Source organism: Balaenoptera borealis (assembly GCF_965194805.1).
Source record: "Balaenoptera borealis genome assembly, chromosome: 2".
Lineage (NCBI taxonomy): Eukaryota > Metazoa > Chordata > Mammalia > Artiodactyla > Balaenopteridae > Balaenoptera > Balaenoptera borealis.
This window is the reverse complement of record NC_138867.1, coordinates 8,341,475-8,354,273: the sequence shown is the minus strand read 5'-3', so window position 1 is coordinate 8,354,273 and position 12,799 is coordinate 8,341,475. Positions and strand designations below refer to the sequence as shown.

At 41.1% G+C, this 12,799-nt stretch overlaps 1 protein-coding gene across 7 annotated transcripts in view; it reads left to right on the top strand.

The window, feature by feature from the left end:
* Positions 1-12,799, top strand: part of SEMA5A (semaphorin 5A) — a 506,976-nt gene that overhangs the window by 351,829 nt on the left and 142,348 nt on the right. The gene's annotated exons all lie outside the window — the stretch shown is intronic.

Sequence of the window (12,799 nt, the reverse complement as noted above, 5' to 3'; positions counted from 1 at the left end):
CTTTTTTATGGTTGGGTAATATTCCATTGTATGTATATATAAAATCATATATTTATCCATTCATCTGTTGATAGACAGGATGTTTCTATGTCTTAGCTATTGTAAATACTGATTTCTTAACTAATATTTCTCAACTACTCATAAAATACATCTTTTCTTGGCAAGACCATTTTAATTCAGATAATTTAAGACAGTGAAATTTGTTAGAGGACATTGTCCGGTGAAATATTATCCTGAGATTGTCATATGATTTCCAATTGGTTTACAAACAGTGCTCACAGCAATATATTCCTGTTGTAGGACTGTAGGTAGAGCATTCTGAAGAATATGTTTGGGGGCATAAATAAGAAAATATTTTACAGAAAACACAGGCAACAATGCTTATCAAATTATCAGTGACAACTAGACCTCTTCGGTTTCTACAGTAACTCACCTGTTGAAGGCAGGTTCCATCTCTGTTCATTATGTGAATGGCACGGGGTGCCCGAGGCCAGCCTCGTGGCTGGGTCTTAGTTTTACAAACTTGCCCAGCTCTTTCTTGCTTCAGGTCCTCCCGTATAAAAAATCTCACTTTGTGAAGTCCACCCCATCCCTACATCCTCTGTCCAGTGTTTTGTATAGTTGGCACTTCTTCATAGAACACAGTTTCCACTGTTGTTGTTAATAATATCTTATATCCATCAGTTGGTTAATTTTATTTACAAAGTTGCTAAGATTTACTGAGCTTTTACTATTTCATGGTTCATCTGAGCGCTGATGAGTGAGATGGTGAGCAGACCAGCAGCATCTTGCTCTATATTCCTGCGGGACAGCACATAACGAACCAACTACTAAGGAAATCGTGAGAAGTGATGCCAAGCTTATGCAGTGGGTGTGACTAAAGTGATGTGGTAGGAGAGCCAGGAAGGCTCCTGTGCTTGGCCGATGAGGTTAAGCTCAGAGCTGACCAAGGAGGAAGAGCTGGCTTTGCACAAGGAGGGACACAGCCAAAGAGCCAGATGCAGCAGTGGTCAGCTGTGGCTGGTGCTGCTGTGTGGTCAGCTCAGCTAAGGACAGAGGTGTGACCATTCCATCACCAAAGGAGGCCACTGGTGCCTCTAAAGGTCAGTCTGAGGGAGGAGTGGGGTACAGGGAGGGAGCATGGAGGAGGTTAGGGGGAAACAGCTACCATGAGCAAGGCTTCCGGAAGCTATTCAGTGAAGGCCTGTAGAAGATTGATATGGTAGCCTGAGGGGATGGGACCTCAAGTCTGTTTTAAGAGCAGATAAGGAATTACCATCACAGTGTCTATCTTGTTCACCAGAGTCTAAGAAGGAACCATGACCCTTTTTCTGCTATTTTCATCTTAATTCCCCCATAGGGTGTGGTAGCTTGAGGAATGAATGAAATGGACCTTTCCAAAATTTTCCTATTTTATTTTTTCCCATAAATGTTCTGGTTGATGCCACAGAGAATAGAGTCCTCTTGGAAATCTAGGAGGCTGTTGAGTTCCTCATCAGTACTTAGAGGAGGGATGGTGAAGGGAGATGGGCTGGTCCTGAGCAGGCCTGGGTAGGTCAGCACAGAGCAGCCTATGGCCTCAACTTGAGAAACCTGACCTAGTCCACAACCAAGGCCATGGGAAGGTCATGTTTGTTTCCATTGTGCTTATTGGTTTGTAGATGGCCATCTTCTTGCTGTGTTCTCACTTGGTGCAGAGAGAGATCATCTCTCTCCTGTCTCTTCTTATAAGGGCACTAATCCCATCATGGGGCTCCACCCTCATGACCTAATTACCTCCTAAAGGCCCCACCTCCAAATACCATTGCTTTGAAGATTAGGGCTTCAGTGTGAATTTTGGGACGACACTCACATTCAGTCCATAGCAATGAGCAACTTGTTCTATCAACTTAAAACATGGCTGCTGGGATAAAATATTTGAGGATTTTTATCACAAACAACATGTTTGAACAGAATCTAAATCAAATTCCAACAGAACAACATAGATAAATTACCAATCTGAGATTAAATTATAGTCAACATCTGTGGCTTTTTAAACAGTACAGCCTTCTAGAAACTTGCTTGCTCAAGTCTGTTTTGAATGATCTCATGATTGGGCTGCTGCTCTTCCCCTCCCCCGCCGGTTCCCATCCCCTCCCACGCTAAAGCTAGGGGATTAGCTCAGCCTGAAGTAGCTATGGTTACCCCAGGCTGTCTGATCCTGGCTCCAGGTTTGCAGTTCTCATTCTGATAATGATAGACCGCAAGCCACTCAGCAAATATGTCCTACAGAGATTCACTTTTTTGTTCTGCAGACCTGATTTGTTGCTTTTGTTTTAATCTACTGCCTGTTTGTAAATTCAGTCATGGCATAGAAAGATGTTACTAACAGCAATCACAGGATGGGATTATGGGGAACGATGCCATACATAGAACTCTTCTGCAGTTTCCATGACTCAGTAGTCAGGTTGTTTGTTAAACTCAAGGGGAAGGGGTTTTGCAGTGAGTGAAGGCCCCTTCCAGCAGGGAAATAACCATGGATACACGGGGTCCCAAAGAGAGCCCTGCTCCCAACCACATGAAGGGACTCAGGGCAGACATGCAGAGTTCTCCTAGCATCTGGATACATAGATGGTATTTAAGTTTGTTTAGACTAGCTTGATGATTCTAACTTTAGGACCTCTTAAAGTACAAATTTCATGTCTCAACCAAGTTCTGGATCTTTTTGTTTATCTCTTAGCGCACTGATGAATACATTTTGAAGGTGATCTCTTCTTTTACAAGTTTTAATTCAGAATAAAATTTAGCTTTAAAGGATATCATTTTTAATGATCCAGCAGATAGCTTTCTTCTTTATTTCCAAGGCATTGAAATGTAAAAATGGAATATGAGAAAGAATATCCAAAAACGCCAGTCTGTTTTAACTAAACCTGCTAAGAGCTGAACAACTCCTAACAAGTAGGGATGACAAAGATTACAGAATCTGACCTTTAAAATTCAGAAGGCTGATGTTTATGTGGCCTTTTATTTATACCTTGCCCAAGTAGTTTACATCAAGTCAAACCTTGGATACATTTGAGAATAAACTGAGTCCACATGCTGTACCTTATTCAGGAATTAACAAGTACTCAGCCGACAGGGCATGAGGGTAACATTCACAACCAGTGAATGTGAAGATGGAATACTTCCTAACTTGCTAATAAAATCAGTTTGATATCTTGGGTTTGGGAATCAGGTTTTATGATAACTTGTTTTCTCTCACCTAGAGTTTACTTGAATAAGCACAAATTGGAGAACACCTATCCATGGCCATTTGAAAGCTGGTTAATTTTATTTGTCAGTATTATCTGAAAATTGAAGTGAAGAAACCTCTGTTCATTGTGCAGTTCACTTTGCTTCTTGCAGCTTGAATGGCATTTCCCTGCTGGCCACCAGGGAAGGCTGTTTGACTCAGGGACCACCCCCCTGAGTCAAACAGCCTTTCCCGGACCCCTTCTGGGTCTGTTTTCATGCTACTCCCATCTTTCTCCTGTTGGAAATCCGGCCGCGGTTAGGCACATTATCTGGGCCATGACTGTGCTAATACTTTGTAAGTTATTCCTTTGAAGGTCTTCTCAGAGCAGGAGGCAAAATGGCATTGGTAACTCCTTTAGGATATTTATGACTGGAGATCTATAAGTGGCTGTGTCTTATATCCAAACAGCTGCTCAGTTCCTCTCTACAGAGATAAAATTAGCATCATGTTGACCATCCGCGTATTCTGGTAATCTTGATTTGCGGAACCCTGTCTCTTCTGGCACTTCTCCCTCTGTGATATTCCTTTGCCAGCTCCATGTGTTCTGTCTGCCCCTCACCTATGGCTGTTGCTCTGCCCTTAGCTATGGTTGTTCTAATTCTATGGTATCTCCCTGGAAATACCATTCAGTTTCAGAGTTTCTACTGTCCTCTCTAGGGTGAAATATGTTACTTTATTTTCACTTGATCTCAATTCCAATATGTCTACCAATCTGCTCCTTCTCCCATATGCTTTCTTGCTTTTGTTCAGGTATCACGTTCTATAATTTTGAACCCTCTGCCACCTCTGCTAACCATTTTTTTTTTTTTCCCATAACTGTTTATTCCCTTAACTCAAACCCTTCTTATTTCTGGAGCACATTTTAGACCAGTGTCTGTTCAACGAGGGCATGGCTAAGACTCACCTCGAGGACATGAGAAATGCGGGTTCCTGAGCCCAACCCCATGAGATTCTAATTCAGCACAGAGAGTGGGGTGTTTCTAACAGGATCCCAGATCAACTCAATGCTGGGCATTTCTGCTCCATATTTAAGTATTGCTGTTCTAGAGGAAATTATAGTTTTGTTTTGTTTCTCTCTTTTTTTTTTTTTTAACTTAGAGTCACTTCTCTATAATAAATGTACCTTGCCTCTCTCTGTGCTTGGGCCCTGACATTATTGTGATTGATTTCTAATTGTTTGTGATGCAAATATAAAATCTGTTATCCAACATGAGCGGAGCAGACATGTTTACATTTCATCTCTGTAGTTGCTGGTATGATTTGCTAACTAGTTAGCAAAACAGATGTGACTTGATTTGAAAGAAAATATTTTAGGATGCAGCAAGCTGATACAGAATGATTAAAATATATCAGGCTAAAAAAAAAGTCAGAAATCATATGTAATAGAACTTGGTGGTCTAGGCAGGGACAGGCAAAAATACCAGGAATGATTTCTCTGAAATAAAGGAAGAATTGAGGCTGAACATTTCAAAGCACACCATATTTGAGCAATATTGACTCAGAATAAAAGAACACTGAATGTAGTCAGGTTAAGTCTTTAAATTGCAAAAGTAAAGAAAGAATTATTCAGGTACTCAGGAGAAAAAAGTACCTACAAATGGAAAAAAAAGTTAGGTGGTTCCAGAACACTCTCTGACTGCATAAATCTGTGAAATGTGGTCTAAAATATTCTGAAAAAAAAAAAAGAAAATATGAATCAAGAGTATTATATTCAACCAGGAATAAAGAAAACAGGCAGACATGCCACAAAATGAAAATCTCAAGCAATAGAATAAATACCAGGAGTGTCTTTTACAAGCACAAAACAAGGCTAATTACTGGCTAGATTCAGCCAAACAAATGATGGAGAAGCTTTGAGAAAGAAAGGAAAACAAAATAAAACAAAATAATGGAACACTCAAGACCAGATTTCAAGTAAAGCAATATATGTAAAAATTGGAGGAAAATTGAATGTGACTCAAGAGTTTCATTCTAGGCTAATCTTTCCTTCAAAAATAAAGGTACATGGAGAATTTAGGGGTATAGCATCTATCAAAACAGAAAACCTTGATTTCTAGTTAAAGAAGAATATCAGAACGGAAATATCAGGAAAGAAGTCATGGAAAAAGGGTGGGTGGTGAGCTGAGGATTCATTTTAATTTCAGATGAAAGAAAAATTAAAGTGTCGTATAGAACATGAAAGGCTCTGAGAGCTGGTGAAGCGTCGTGGGTACAGAACACTCAGAGAAGGTCCATGAACTGGACGTGTCTTAAGCCCCTCCTCAGATTTCCTTGGCCTTCCTTTCTCCTGGACCCTCAACCATTTGCTCCATCTCAGCTGCCACCTGGGCTGATAAATGCCTGGGCAGGACCATGAGGTTCTTCCCACTGGTGCTGACCAGCTGGTGGCCAGGCCCTCGTGCCAGTTCTGGACATGGATGAGACATCACACCACTGGCCTGGGATATGGCTTCTCAAGCAGATGCTAAAGGATCTGGGAGATACAACGTGGAAGTGCAGGGGGATTAACTCCCGTGAGGCTAATCTCAACCAACAAGAGGCAGGATATGGGAAGGAACCACCTAATAAATTCCTTTCTCTTTTTTCCTTCCAATGGGCTATTCAGCTGAAAGGGAGCGTTATGTCGTTCTAGTGCTAATTTGATAAAACTTAATGAATTTTGAGTTTAATGATAAAGTAATTGTAGTGAATAACAGCAATGTAGGAAAATTCCAGTTACCTGGTGTTATGGTTAAATTGTGTTCCCACGGAGGGTATGTTGCAGTCCTAACCCACCAATAGCGCAGAATGTGACCTTATTCGGAAATAGGGTCTTTGCAGATGTAATTAGATAAGATTAAGTCATACTGGAGTAGGTGGACCCTTAATCCAATATGACTGGTGTTCTCATAAGAAGAGGAGAAAGACACGCACAGGAGAGTGACATGTGACAACACAGGCAGAGATTGGATGTGGCTGAAAGCCAGGGACCCCCACTGATGGGCATTCACCACCAGAAGCTGGGAAGATACAAAGAAGGATTTTACTCAGAGTCTCCAGGGAGCATGGCCCTGCCAACACCTTGATTTCAGACTTTTAGCCTCCAGAACAGTGAGATGATAAATTTCTATTGCTTTAAGTCATTTAGAATGTGGTATTCTATTACAGCTGCCCCAGGACACCAATCCACCTGGGTATACTTTTTCACTTTGCACCTGATCTTGCAGCCAATTTAAAACGTTAGCCTGGCTTTCTCCTGCTCCCCTGACACTTCTCGATGTCCTGAACTTAACAAACAAAATTAGTATTTTATATTAGGATCTGATAAACTCTATGAGTGTATTAAGCAGCATTATCTATTCATAAATTCTCCAGGATCTTAAGTCAATGTTAGAAAATATGGGATAGATTTTACACTTCACCTAGTATTATAATAAATTGAGGATATGACTTTGTATTTATGCATATTTATAAATACAGTAACAATCCATTCATTATCCATAAGAAAACACACACAAAAAAACCAAAATCAGTATTTTAGTATTACTTTATGTCAGGCCCAATTAAAATGAAAAATCTGTTGAGTACAATTTAATATATACCAAATCACTTAAAATGGTATAACAACAATTAATTGTTTTGTTTTACTAAATATAGGAACCTTAATTTTTGCTTTTTAATGTGTTTTGGTTTTAAACATGTTTTCTGAATAATTTTAGTACTTTATGCCTAGTTCCCCAACCACAAAATAATCTGAAGTTGTACACTAATTAGTAAATGTCCCAATTTACTCTAAATTGATGCAATCCACTTCTGCCTTTAGAGAGGAGACAATTTTGCTCTTTTCTTCTCCATTTGCTTTCTCTCTCCTGCCTTTCTTTGTTTTAGACCCGTGTAAATCTTTCATTCTCTCTTTCATGTTTCACATGATCAGGATTGACTGACAGTTGCCCCAGGTAGTAAAGCGTTGTAGTCTGTGGACGAAAGAAATACAAACTATCTCTCTTCACCTCATCTTTTCGTATAAATCCTGCCCAATGTGCATTTTTGATATAACACCTTTAGATGTCACGGCAGGTCCGGCGTCATGTTCCCAGGCCTGCTGTCCTCCTGTTTCTACAAAATTCTAGTTAGTATATCATTGTTTCTGTGTGAAATGATGTCATAACTCCAAACAGGTTTTGGCAACATCCACCCAATATCCCAGGTTTTCTTGTTTTGTGAATTATAGATCTCCACTTCTGCAGAGAAATATTCAGACCACTTACTGTGAGGAATTTCCCTGGGGGTCCAGTTTTTAGGACTCCAAGCTTCCACTGCAAGGGGTCTGGGTTCGATCCCTGGTCGGGCAGGGAACTAAGATCCCACAAGCCATGCCGTGGTAAGGTGAGTCTAATGTAGATCACCATTTATTGAAATACATAACTTAGGATATGTTTTTGCGGATACTTTTATCCTGGAAATTCAGTTATGAGAAGACTCACTTGTCTGCCAATTTGATGATGAACCTGCAAGTGTTATTATAAAAGAACTTTTCTAGTTGGTCTTAAAAACCAACATCTCCATAGGTAATAAATCTCCCAATTAAATGGCTACTTCATCCTCATTCATTTCATCGTCTGGGACAAAACACATTAAATACATTGTACAATTATTACCAACACTTGTTAACTACTTCTCTTCATACAAAACTTGTTAAAAGGGATTTTATCTAAATATATATATGTAATCTTAGCAGTTTAACACAATTTACGTGTATTATCTGGCAGATTCTGTGGGTCAGAAGCCTGGGTTTAGCTGGGTCATCTGCTCAGGGTCTCACCAGGCCGCAGTCGAGATGTTAGGCAGGGCTGCAGTCTCATCTGAAGGCTGGACTGGTGAAGAATCCACATGCAAGCTCATTCAGGCTGTTGGCAGAGTTCATGTCCTCGTGTCTGTGTGACTGAGGGCCCCAGGATTTTGCTGGCTCTTGGTAGAGACCACTCTCATGTCCTACAGGCTGCCTGAAGCTCCTTCCCAGCCAGTCTTCTCTGTCCAGGCTGCAAAGAGCCTTTCTTCTCAGGGAAGGTCCTGCCCCTCTTTGAAGAGCTTTCGCCTGATCAAGTCAGGCCCACAAAGGGTAATCCCGCTGTAACTCAAAATCAACTCATTTGGGATCTTAATGACACCTGCAGAATCCCTTCCCTGTTGCCATATAATGTCACCTAATCACAGGAGTGACATACCATCATCACAGGTTGGGCCACTCAGGAAGAAGGGGTACATATATATATATATACACATGTAATTGTGGAGCCACTCTAGAAATTTGCTTCTACAGGAAGTCTCTTGAAACACCCACCCCATACCTGCTACCCACTCCCACCAAACAAACAAATAAAAGAGCTCCTAAATGTAAGTTTCAATTGTGAAAGTTTTAAATTAAATATAAAATGTTTCTCCTTGGGGCAAACATCTACACTTTGAATTACTAGGGCTGTTCATATGTAAAGGGAAAAAAAACATCTCTTGCTCTAGTTTGAGCTGCCTAGTTGCATCGATTATTTGTTCTGAGCCTGGTCATCTAGACCCGGCTGAAGTGCTCATGGCAGAATGAAGTCATTTTTCATTGGCTCTGGTGCTCCATGAGCTAATGTCTGTACTGGAAAAAAAAAATCAATAACGTAGAAGTGGAAGGCAGGGGGGAAATGCCATATATTCTATGGCATTTAACAGATAATTCCCTCACAAGCCAAAAACAAATAAACAAATGAAATATCTTACAACATTAAAAATGTAAGGGCCATTACCATGTCTGCCTTCTCTCTCTCTTCCTTCCTTTCTTCGTACTGTGACCTTGAGGCGTGGGCCTTTCCTGACTATAGAGATAAACACACACCCTGCCAGAAGAATCCTTCTGACGTCACCCTACAGGCGGGGAGGCGACCGCCTATCTCCCCCAGGGGGTGCTGCCTCTCTGACACCCAGTCATTCCTGGACTACTGGGGAACTCTCAGGATTCCCACAAGAAGAGCCTGTCGGACGCTTGAGGTTGACATGGACCTCTGTGAACACACAGGACCAGGCTGCAGTTTTGTGATTCCTTTGGGGATGCAAGGAACAGACTCTTAGGACTCTCCCACCCCTCCACACTGCTGGTGAGCATTCAAGTAATCTGTGAAATTGCTGTCAACTGGCCCACCACTGTCATTCTCTAAGCTGTTAAATCAGAAAGCGACATTCTTCTTAGTACCATAAAATCTGGAATAATTTGATTCTGTTTATGATGTGTTAACAAATTGAATCTTTGCACTAGGAAAACTCGGGTTCCACTCGGCCAGAGTGCTGGCCCCTCTCGCTTTTTGAAAGGAACATGGCCTTCAGAGTAAATCATTCTAAAATGATTTCGTCTAACACACAGGAGGACATGGTAATGGAAGCTTTGCAAAGGTGTCGGTTTGCTTGGGCCGAAGTGGACCCACATCTGATCACGGCAGCAAATTACTTCTAGGATTGTTTACGCCTTGGCTTTGGCCGTCTACCTTTCTCATTCCTCGTCTAAGCACTTTCTGCCTTCCTTACTGGCTTGTATATACGACCCTTGCCTAACAATGATGGCCAAGCATTACTAAGCAGATTTAGGCCGTGGCCTCCAGGTAATTAAATTCTAAAGCAGACAGCAGTGCACACAGAAGGACCAGGAACGAATAAGTGCAGTCTCCACCGAAAGATGAAATATCATTAGCAATGACATTATATACAGGCTTTCTTCCAGAAGTCGTTACACAGGAGAGTGACTGGAAGAAAATAACACCCCATCATTTCTTTGCAGAGGAGATGTGGGTAGAGAAATCCCTTAGTGCAAAAGGAAGAGATTTGACAGACCTAGGAGTAAGAGAGCACTAAGGTACAGGGGGCGAGGTATACCTGTTAATATTATACTTCCCACCTGGAGCCCATTAAAGGAAGTGGTGAATTAACCCAGGTGGAAGGAATTCATCCTTCCGCCAGGATGCCTGCAGCAAACTGGGATTGGTGCAAACAGCTTGATGGTGGTGTGATTATTGACAGTGCAGGTCTGCAAACAAACCTGTGTGGGTGTGGGAAGCCGTATTTGTCATTTGTGGAGATGTCAACATCAGAATTTCTTTTCATTTATTTCTTGCAAAAAAATTGGATAATCCCACGGTGCTATGAAAAAGCTGTCCAACTATTTGTTTATAATATTTTCATCCCCCTTTCCTCTTTGAAATATTGAAGTGGCCAAATCGATGTTTCTTAAGTAGGGTATTTTATGGCCTGTAAACAGAATTGTCTTTCCAAAAAGATGCTGCAGAGGTTCTTATCAAGGAACCATACAATTCTCAGAGTGTAAAGAATGGAATAATTTTTTAAGCCAATGTCGCTAGGGGCAAATGCTCTTCCTACTTGGTCTTATCTGACTTACCTGTTGGATAAGTAAGTATTTCCTTAGAGAAGCTGAGGATGTGACTTTTGCTAATGAGACCTTGGATGAAGAATCAAGGCAGCCCAAACCTAACCAACTCCTAAAGTCAAGAATATCAGAAATTATAATTATGCACGAAGTTACTCTTGTAGACCAAAGAAAAATGAACATGAAGGGAAAAAGTACCTTCCCCCGCTGTGCATTGGCTGATAGTAAATGCTAAATCAATGCTGAATAAATGGGTAGATGTCCATCTGGCCATCCAGCCGTCCTTGCTCATCCAGCTCCATTGTCATTGTGTTAACTAAGCCCAAATATGAAAGAAGAAAAAAAACTCTGAGCTTTTTCACCATTTAAGAGCATTTAATGCAAATTAACTTTTTTGACCAAGTGAATGATTATCATCACTTTTTTTTTTTTTCTGAAGGCTACAAAAGCTTAACTCTGTTTGAAATTTTTAAGGCACTTTGAGATTAAAACAATGTTCAGAGGGCAGTTCTTGTTATCTATTTTTAGTCTAATCTTGCCCTCCAACTGAGTATAATGAAACTGATTAAATATGTAATTTTTTTTTATTTGAGGCATTAAACTTGAGTGGAGAGAAAGGAAAAGAAAATTTGCTCAAGATAGGTGATTTTTTTCTTTAACTAGAAAATATGTGTTAAGCATTGTTATCATGTGAGGCTAAAATATTGAGAATTATCTATAATTAGTATAAGTTGCTTACAATGATCCTGAGTTAAGACCAGTAGAAGTTGGTTTTCACACCCCCAGAACAGATATGAGGTTTTTATGCCCTCAATTTTCTTGTATTTGTGTTAATGATAAAAATTTCAATAATTGTCTCAATATTCAAAATCTCATAAGAAATGAAATCCTTACCTGTAGTATTGAAAGTGATCTCAAAGATTAATTATCAGTGTAGGCATTTAATTCAGGTCCTCATTGATATAATCAATTAATTTTAAAAATCTGACCTTGACCATAGCAAAAGAACACTGGTTCAAAGTGAAAGATAGCCCCATCGGCAGAGACCTTGACTTGTCCTTGGTAAACTGGGTCTTTAAAAAGCAGTCTTCACAATGCACTGTTGCTCTTTGAGTTAAATTTTAATTTTCTGTTTTAAATTAGAAATTGTATTGCTTACATAATGTTGGCATTTTTTTTTTATACTGTGGGAAGCATTAATTTCTCTCTGCATGGACTGGATAAGAGCCAGTTATCCTGGTCTTCATTGAATTGCTGACCTGTGATGATTCACCTGCAGCTTGTCTTCAGGACCCTCTAACTTTCAAAGCTGGGGTTCCTTAACCTGTACCTCTGGGTTACTCAGATTCTGGGGCCTTCCTGCCTTGAGCACCACGTGTGCCAGGAACACAAGGGCCCAAGCCCAGTGCCAGGTCTTCTTTCCCTGGCTGGGCTGTGACCCCTCACCCAGTTTTAGTGACTGGGCCTTTGACATCTCTTGTGGCCTGTGATCCAATCTTCTCTCCAGTGTCTGAGTTGTATCCCATCTTCTCTGATATGTTCTTATCCCAGGCAGAGGGCCATTCTTGTGCCCTGTAGTGGGTGCCCACTCCTTCTGGTCATCTCCAGACACCGACCTGTTGCCCCCCTGGTCCTCTCTCTCTTGGTGTCTGATTGGGACCCTCACCTTGGCCTTCATGGTTGGAGGATGTACAACTGGTGTTGGGACCAGCCTGGCCCTCAGCCACTTGAATCCTAGTTAGGGGAATTTTGTTAGGACTCCTAATTTGTCTTCTGCCTGAGTAAGAACTGGACTCGGTTGCCATGTGGGTCACAAATCGGCACCCACAGAAATTTCGGGAGCCACATCGGAAAGTCAGCGCTGAAGCTGGCAGGCCGAGGGCCCCGGAATCTGCATCGTTAGTGTGTGGCATGTTTAGTGGCTGAATACCTCAGCTTTTCATCTCAGGAAACGAATCACAATGCAAGCCTATTCCCCTACACACAGACATTTAATGGCATGTATCATGCCTGCCCAGTGGAGACCAGCTGGGACTTGCCTGCCCCTTGAATATTTGGTTCCTTATTTCAGACTCCCAATTTCATGGCCTTGGAAGTCTCAGCTCTTCCCACAATTTCTGTTTATTAATTTT